The sequence below is a fragment of the Camponotus floridanus genome, unplaced genomic scaffold, assembly GCF_003227725.1.
Source record: "Camponotus floridanus strain SB8 unplaced genomic scaffold, Cflo_v7.5 scaffold3, whole genome shotgun sequence".
In the NCBI taxonomy this organism is placed as follows: domain Eukaryota; kingdom Metazoa; phylum Arthropoda; class Insecta; order Hymenoptera; family Formicidae; genus Camponotus; species Camponotus floridanus.
The window spans coordinates 4,489,877-4,498,293 of record NW_020229436.1 but is presented as its reverse complement, the minus strand read 5'-3'; positions in this window follow the sequence as shown (position 1 = coordinate 4,498,293).

Sequence of the window (8,417 nt, the reverse complement as noted above, 5' to 3'; positions counted from 1 at the left end):
ATTGGAAAATCAGTCGAAACTTATCGCGAAGTTTCGTCTTATCGATAATCAAGCTTCAACTTTCAACGAAGTTTGCACGACCGCGTGTAAAGATACCGCGCTTGATCCACGTGGGGAAACATATTACCGCGCTCTGTCTCCTCGGTGACGCAACCTTCACGTAACAGAGAGAAGAGCGGAGTAATTAAAATAAGAGCCCGGGAGTTTGCGCCTTGAATGCTATCTTAGCGTCGCGGTTAACCTCACGGGATCCAACGGCATTTCGGCTCAACCTACACGCTCACAATTGGCAGGTATACAACCCCCGGGCCTTAGGTAGCACTTGCTACCGGGGACTTGCCTCCTATGCTCTCGCTGACACCACACCGAGCTAACTTGCGGCAGACTTTAGAGTTTAGAGTTTAGTTAGCGGCTGGGTCCGCATCTCATGTTAGTCTGATTACTCGGAGACCGAAATGTGTGGCTTGTTGTTTCTACCCAGATAACAACCGGTATATACCGAGATGTCGACCTTCTGAAAGAGAATGAGAGAGACAGGGAGAGAAAGAGGGAGGGAACGGCAGTGGTTATAATGCGATTCTCCGGCATAATTCTGATCCAATTAAGGATTTGCTAAATTGTTACACGGTCATAGTATCGCTTAATACCGCGCGTTCGATACCGCATGCTTTTTATTGATCGCTGATGCGATTAATGTATATTAAATTTATCGAAACAGCTATAATTAATGTTACGTCTATTCTTTTTCTTTCTGGGCAAAAATATCAATATATGCATTCGCAGAACATCATAAATGAAATGTCAAATCAGAATGTTATTAATTTGAATTGTTATTAATTTTTTACAAGAGAAGAAAAAGATTGTAGTACTGCGTAAATTTCATTACTTTCTTCAAGTATTACTGGGTTCACTCTTATGTTCTCAGTGTGCAGCTTCAAACGATAGGCTTTTGAGGATCGAGCATCCTTTTTGATACATGGATTTTCGTTTAACGTCTATCTGCGTTAAAAGCTTTCCGCAATGCTCCGAAAAGTTTCTCTCGGCTCAGGACGAGACTTACTGCCTTCGATTCAATAGGATATGAATAGGTATCGCCCCACCCAACCCTGCCGCGGAAATAATAAATGACTTTCTTCTTCGAACGTAAAAACGATTCTTCTGCGAATGAAAAATAATAAAACTTTGACAAAGGGAATTATAGATCATAATGTGAGCTATCGCGTGTCTGGAACACGTGGCTATTTTCTACCAACGCCAATTATAATACTTGAAAGAGCCAATTCATATATATGCTTCGTGCGTCGAAACTTTATCAATTAAGTATTTATGCGACTATATTTTCTATGTAAATTGTGTTTGATATTTATAAATATCTTCTCCAAGATTATCAACCTCCCTGGACTTGTAATTAAGTGAATTATTTAAAGTTGTTGAACTTTTCTCTGCATCATGACTCTAAACAACGAATCTAAAATAACGTAATAAGAAGAATTAGATATATGTATAAAAATATCTTTCATTTCTCAAAAAAATTTTATATTGTCGAATCAACCATTTTTATGTGCATCTTCTGTTTTGATTAAAAAAGCCTCGAGTGCTGATTGAATAATTGTCGTTTTTAATATTACAATTAAATTTCCAGTTGTCTGGATAAAATCACATGTCTGAGCGATATCATAGACATAAGCACGTGTAGAGTATGACATTATTCCAATTTATAAGCTGTCGAAACCCGAAAAGCCGTATCGTAACGGAACACAGTTACAATACGAGGATCCCGGCTATGTGAAGTTTCGCACTTCAGTTTGCCACTGCCATCTGCACTAATCGCGAATTTGAACGCTGCCGTCTAATTCAATGTAGCAAAGTTCAGAGCTGGACTGTTGCAAGTTTTGCGCACCAAAATAATCGTTACGTAAACAACATTTGGGATTACACACGCAAATGGCCGAGAAACTTCGAGCTTTGCCAGACAAAGGATGGTAACGATCTCGGTTATTCGAAAGATCAGCACTCGCATGCAATCATGAATGTATAATCGCGAGTATTTCTAAATTTCATTAAATTAAATGTATTCTCGACAGAGTGCAAAGAGAAGAAAGTATCTATTCAACCTATATCAAAGCAAAATTGATTTCTATTTTGAAATCATTAGTTGTCAAATTGACACAATATAATAGTACTCTAAAATATATACGTCATCATATTATAATTTAGAGAGAACTAATCATTAATTTTATCTAGAAAATAATCCTACCATGTAAAAACGAAATAAAAGTATCTGTCACTGAAATTTTCAACGTATTACGTACATTCGAGTTGTGCGAAATTTTTTTGCGTCCAACAGACTTTACCAAAAATTTCGAAAACATGAAATTCGCGAAAGAATATTTGGATTTCTCTCTTTAACGTGGGATTGTGAATTCGCAATTGAAAGCTGTACCTAACGCGAGCGTAAAACGGACATGTACGGGTCGGGTACCTTTACACCATGGTCCAACGAATTTCTATGTCGTAAGTGACCATTTCCATGCCGGGCTAGCTAAACTGCGCACGACCGTGCGCCCACATCGAACGAATTCAAGCCCGCAGCAACGTTAGGAATTCATTTGGCCTACGTATCGCGCTCGCGTGTAATATTCGCTGTCGCACACGCGTAGCAAGACACGAATGGACGAACGCGCGGATAGGTGGGTGCATTTTAAATCAAGCGATAAATTTAGCGTCGTCTACTAGAGCGACTAAATGCCCGCAATTCAGGACGACGATGGGAGGGAGACGCATCCTTTGAACGCGCCAGGATCCGGGATAATTAAACGACGAAAATTCACCGACTTCTCACGCGTGCGAGCGCTAAACAGCGAGTTTCTCCCTTCCTCTCTTTTCCTGCATCGTCCTGTCCCGTTTCCCCTCATTTTGCATAACAAAAACTACTTTATTCGTAATTAAATAAAGTTCGTTTCAGCGAAAAACGCGCGCTGGTTGCGACCATGTTTCTGACAATGCGTGTTTTGTCACCGCGCGCCAACTCGTTACCAACTTTGATAATAATTGTATGGCTCCTCGCCTGTAACTTGCGCGCCTGGAACGTTTATTCCAAGTGCCGCGGTAATTATTAATATGTGCGGTTAAACAGAAAGTTTGTTGCGAACGACCGGCGCGTTTACGCGACAGGATACGTTGGACGTTATCGTTTTTTTTTCCGCCAATTCGCGATATTTATTTTTTTACGCGCAAAATCATACCAATGCGATCAAACGATTAAATAATAAAGCTTTCGAAACTTTTCACTCGTTTCTTTTGCGTTGCTGTGTAATATCGATTGCCTTGTGCTTCCTATACTTTAATGAATATACATTTTTAATAAAGAGAAAAAAGAGAGAGAGAGATTTTTTATTATATTATAATAATTCCACTTCGGAGCTAATCAATCATCCCATTCGTGCTACTTTAAAAGAGAACGATCAAGGTAGGAAAATTAATACTTGTGCCCCCATCAAGATTGATACTGCCAAGAATCCGCATTAGCAATTGCAGTTGCAGAAGCGTGCAATAAATACAGGCTAATGTAATAGAAGACGATGGAAAACGCGAGCTCTCCTACTGCGCAAAACTGCGAGCTGTCGCCCATTAATTACTTCCTAAGCGGACAGAGACACTTAGTTCTCGAGATGTTGTAGGATCACGAGGCGCGAAAAAACGCGAAGTCGACGGACTTGCGAGAGGAAATGCGAGATAAAGCCTTCGTGTAGTTCGTATTATGTAGCAGTTTAGCCGAGACGTTGACAAATCGCTCTCGCCGAGAGCGATTCATCCGTTTCACTCTGCGCGGACGCTTCGTGTCTTGTTCGATCGACATTGAATATTGTTCGACTACTGCATACCGATAGGCACGAGAGGCCGGTTTCAAATAAACATACCGTTCCATAAATCATTATTTCTACCGACCGGTATCGCCCAAGTATCCGGCCAACTTGAAGAGTGCATCGATATTCGAGGTAACGGACTATCGATGCTCGCGGAGTGCTCTGTCCACTTTACTCTGTCCACTCCTCCCACACTTCCGTTCCGTTGGGAAATTTACGATCGAGCGCCGATCGCATTTTAAATCTTTGACATTTGGCGTTCCTCTAGCGAATCGTAAATAGTTTCTATTTAAGTAAAGAAGACGAATTAAAGATAAGAGTGAGCGGTATAAAAGATAAAAATGACAGCGAATTGACAGTTACGATGAATAAGATCGATGCAAATTGTGCTTCCGCGAGGTAGTAAAATAAGGAAAGATTTGTACGCTTTTTTAGTATTCACGTAGTTTATGCAATCTTCGTAGTTTACGTGAGAAGAAGTCCATGTATACATCACACATGTTGACAATATGTAGACAAGTCACATAAATGTGATGGTCTAAGTACAATCTATGGCGCAATTTTGCTAGAAACACAAGATGCATATCGCTGACGAAAGTACTGCAACTTGTACTCAGCTTTGCAACCGCCGTAGGAAATATTAAGCTGATATATTTGATATGATACGATATGAAAAAGCATATGGAAAGCTTGATTTATATGCAATATAAATGCTTTTTATAAAGCAGCAAATATTCTTTTTATAAAGCAGCATATAATGCTTTTTATAAAGCAAATATGTCTTCTAATTAATCGGTGATATTTATAGATATTTATTTAAAAAAAAAAATACATTATATATATTCTTTTATTAAAACATTCAGTTTTTATATCATAACAAATTAAATTACTTTACAAAAATCAATGATTTAGTGGAAATTTAGGAAAATGACAAACAATTGAAAGATTTGATTTGAAAAATATTGAACAACACGAGAAAAGAGCGATTAAGAGCCACCGCGGATGGAAGTGCGTAAAATTTTATTAAAGATTAATAATTCGCGAAAATTAGAACATGCACAAGGCATATGCATATATTTTACTTGGTGCATTTACCAAGATATAGATTCTCATTTTTGAGAATTCTATAAAAACCTCTCTTTACCCCCCTGAAGAGATGTAGACGAGAAAAATATCGGGGCGAAGTCGCTGAATCGGTGAACACGAATCTTTCGCTTGCCGGACGACTGTTCTTATCACTGAGCTATTCAACCCCACACCGATACTTCTCTCATCTATTTGTTGAAATAATGAGAACGCGATTAGCTCCAGAATATAATAAATAGATTAAATACAATACTTTAAAAATTGTTCTAATTCTCAATAATTTTATCTTCTCTGCTAAAATTTTTAAATATAAATAACAGTAAAAGGAATCGCTTTTTTATTAAAAAAGTGCAAATAAAATAATTTCTATGAAATATATTTATATTCTTCACACAAAATTTTATTTAGCTACAAATTGCAGCTGTTAAACTATTTGGCGTCGCGATCTAGTACTAAAATAAAATGCTTAAACATCTAACGGCGGTTCAAAGATAGGTCTAGTTCACGGCGAAAGACTGTGGTCGAGGACTCGACAACATAAAGTTTATAATTACAGTTAGCCAGCGGTCCTAAATGCGAAATTAAAGCGCACGGTTAAATATAGAGTCAAGAGACGCACACGTCTCAACGCTTGCGACGCCGCGGGATAAGCATTCTTCTAATAGTCACTTCAAAGAGAGAAAAATAAAAAGCAAGGTCTTTAACCCTTTCACGTTACTGGCAGACTCGACATAACGCTTTAAGATAATCACACACATTTTTTTAAATAATTTTATTTACGAAATAGATAATAAATAATAAGTATAAAGTTTAATTTATTTCTTCCTCTTTTAAAATATCGGTGATTGCGAATTACGGTGCAAAATTGCAGGCAAAAATTATCCTGTCAAATAAATTTAATTACATCTTGTCGTTACATATTTTTATTTAACGACAAGATGTAATTAAATTTATTTGACAGGATAATTTTTGCTTGCAAACTATTATTTTTCGAAAAGAATAATTTTTCTTGCCCTGTAATAATTTGATGCTAAAGCTTTCTATCTAGAAAAATATTGTATTCATCGTATACTCGACATTAAGATAAATCATATCCTTCTTTCCAAGACCCGACCGCCTTTTAACTGGTGGTTTTGAGTACTGCAACACGAAGCATCGCGCTGTCGCATCTCGCCGTCTTATTCAAATAATTCGAATACATTAGCCGAGGTCTCATGAATACCGGGGATACCATTTGACGCGGGCATTTTTACGCCGACCGGTGCACGGCTAAATGGCTTTATAATGACAGCTTGCGCATCGCGCTTATGCTGTCTTTCTATCTCTTCGCTCTCCGTTTTCGGATCCTCCAGGTGATTTCAGGCGAAACGACAACGGCGACACAGCCGCCCTCTTTTTTTCTACCCTTTGCATTTTTTCGTAATTTTCAAGTTAATCGACTATCTCTCGGAGAAGTACGTGAGCTATCTATCGGATGTATCGCCGACACGTAGCTCGCATGCAAATTGTGGAAGATTCTCTCTCTTTCTCTTTATCTCTCGCTCTCTTTCTCTCTTCTGCTCTGCGCATACGCTTCAATGCAAAATGCACTTATATCTCTGCCGATGTATCAGCCAACGGAATGAAAATACTATTTAAAGAACATTCGCTCCGTCGAGAGCCATTCTTTATCACAAACTCATTTATTGTTGGCATGTGCCGGAAAATATCATGTCTCTCGTTAAACGAAATAATGTATACCTCTGGAAGAGACGATGATAGAGATTGTAATTATAGACGACAACTTCATCTCGTAGCTAACGTAGTCAACTTAGTCACAAAATAGTAACTGAGCAAAATAGTAACTGAGCGTATAAATATGCAATATTGTAAAAAAATAGCATGCAGCTCCTTTGAGCGTATAAAAAAATATTTTTACATCAAAAAATTTCAATCGTCAGATAAATAATTTTTCCCGTTGTCATATTTCTCTTTCAAATAGTATAACTTTATCATGACGTGTTTTTTTCATGTCTCTAAAACCCGAGATATGTACTTATAACGCTTACATTATAAATGAGATATTCTATGAGCATGAAATAAAAGTCAAATTGTTTAAAATTCACTTAAAATATACGCTATGTGTCAAAAATTTAAAAATCTTAACATTTGTATATTATAGACATACTGTAAAAGCTCTTTTTTTAAACCAATTTGAAAAAAATATTGATTATATATTTTACCTAAATAAAAATAGATATTTTAGATAAAAAAAAATAAAATTTTAACATCTATAAACTAATGATGGAATAAATATATTTATTATTATACTCTCTTAAATTGAATGAATAAAAATGCCACTTAAACAATTTAAAACAATGAGAAGATTTTATTGAAAATCAATGAATATTTCATTTACCTTCGATAAAAATTCTCACACTTTATTTCTCTGTTTTATATTTCATTAATTGCGATAGCAACATTTCATTATTATCACTGATTTTTCTCAGTGAGATTCATTGTTTGCAGTGTTATATTTGTAATTAAAACTACTGCTTATCAATGATAATACATTAAATTTATTTAAAAGAATAAATTATTATTTTTCTTTTATGTTAAATATGTATTTCTTATAAAGCATATATTATGTATGTTATATTATAGATTTCAGCTAATTTGAAAGAAGAACGGATTTTAAAAATATGCAATTTAGATATAATTGATATATCAACATAAATGATATTGAATTATAAGTATGACACTGACGGTCTTTGCTAGAAGAATCAAGCTCATCGTTCATTATTGAATTTCCGTGGATGACAATGGAATGAATCTTTATGAAACAATTTCGCTCGAGAAAAGAAAGTGCTCCCTTTAGAAAAATAAAAAGCCTAGCGTCGATCTTCACGACCGGTTTTATGGGAAGTACTTGACGCCCAAACTCAATCTTTTCTCTCAAAACTTGATCCTCTCCCTGTCTAAACATCTTAGCAGATAAAATTAACCTCGAAACGATTCTTCTCAAACGCGCCTACTCAAAATAAGTATGCCTAAGCGTTTCTCGAGAGACCTTTCATTTAGGGTAGTGTCTCCCAAATAAAGCATAGAAAAAAGAGACTTACTAAATACCTAGAAATTATAAATATTAATTTCCCTTCATTCGCAGTAATAATTTTATTCATATAAATTAATTACATATAAATATTTATATTAAATAATTCATATTTATATACTTCATAATTCTAATTTTCTTAATATATATAACAATGAAATAGATATTTAACAAGTTTATTTATGCAAGATATATCTAAATTTCAAGTTTATTATTATTTTTTTTTTGTAAAAATCTTGTTTTTGCAACTTTACTATTTTTTCTTATATTCTTTAAAAAATGTTTCAAAATTTGAAATTTCATTTAAAATATAGACTTTTTGCTAAATAAAATCATTAGAAATAAAAACGACAAAATAACTAGCTGTGCAATTT